The sequence below is a fragment of the Bison bison genome, unplaced genomic scaffold, assembly GCF_000754665.1.
Source record: "Bison bison bison isolate TAMUID 2011002044 unplaced genomic scaffold, Bison_UMD1.0 scf7180017864389, whole genome shotgun sequence".
Classification (NCBI taxonomy): Eukaryota; Metazoa; Chordata; class Mammalia; order Artiodactyla; family Bovidae; genus Bison; species Bison bison.
In genome coordinates, this window is record NW_011494961.1 from 4540630 (window position 1) to 4541103 (window position 474).

Below are 474 nucleotides of genomic sequence, written 5' to 3' on the forward strand. Positions count from 1 at the left end.
ATGAGCCGCTGAAAGGGAGCGGGCTCCTGTGCGCGTGGCTCGCAGGCCTCCCGGAGTCCGGGGCGCCCTGATTGGCCAGCTGCGCCTCGCGACCTCCATTCATTAATAAATTAGCGGCACGCTCCAGCCGAGCGCGAGCCACCAATCACAATGGGCAGCGATGGCGACAACAGCCGCAGCTTGAGCCGATGCCGCCGCTCCAGCAGTCCGACCGCAGCCTCGAGCTCCAACGGGAGCTTTAGAACCGTGTTATGCTGATTAGATAAAGGGGGGAAAGAGAGGCGGGGGGCGATGGAAAGAGGAGGATGGATGGATGGCAGGGCCAGGGGAGGGGGGGAAGTGGGTGAAGAAAGAAAGAAATGAATGATGATAATGCAATGAAAAGAGTAAGCCGGGTAGGGAAAAGCGGGGGAGAAGGGGGGCCAGCACAGGGGAGGGGAGGAGAAAGCGGCGGCCGAGGGGTGGGGGGGGGGG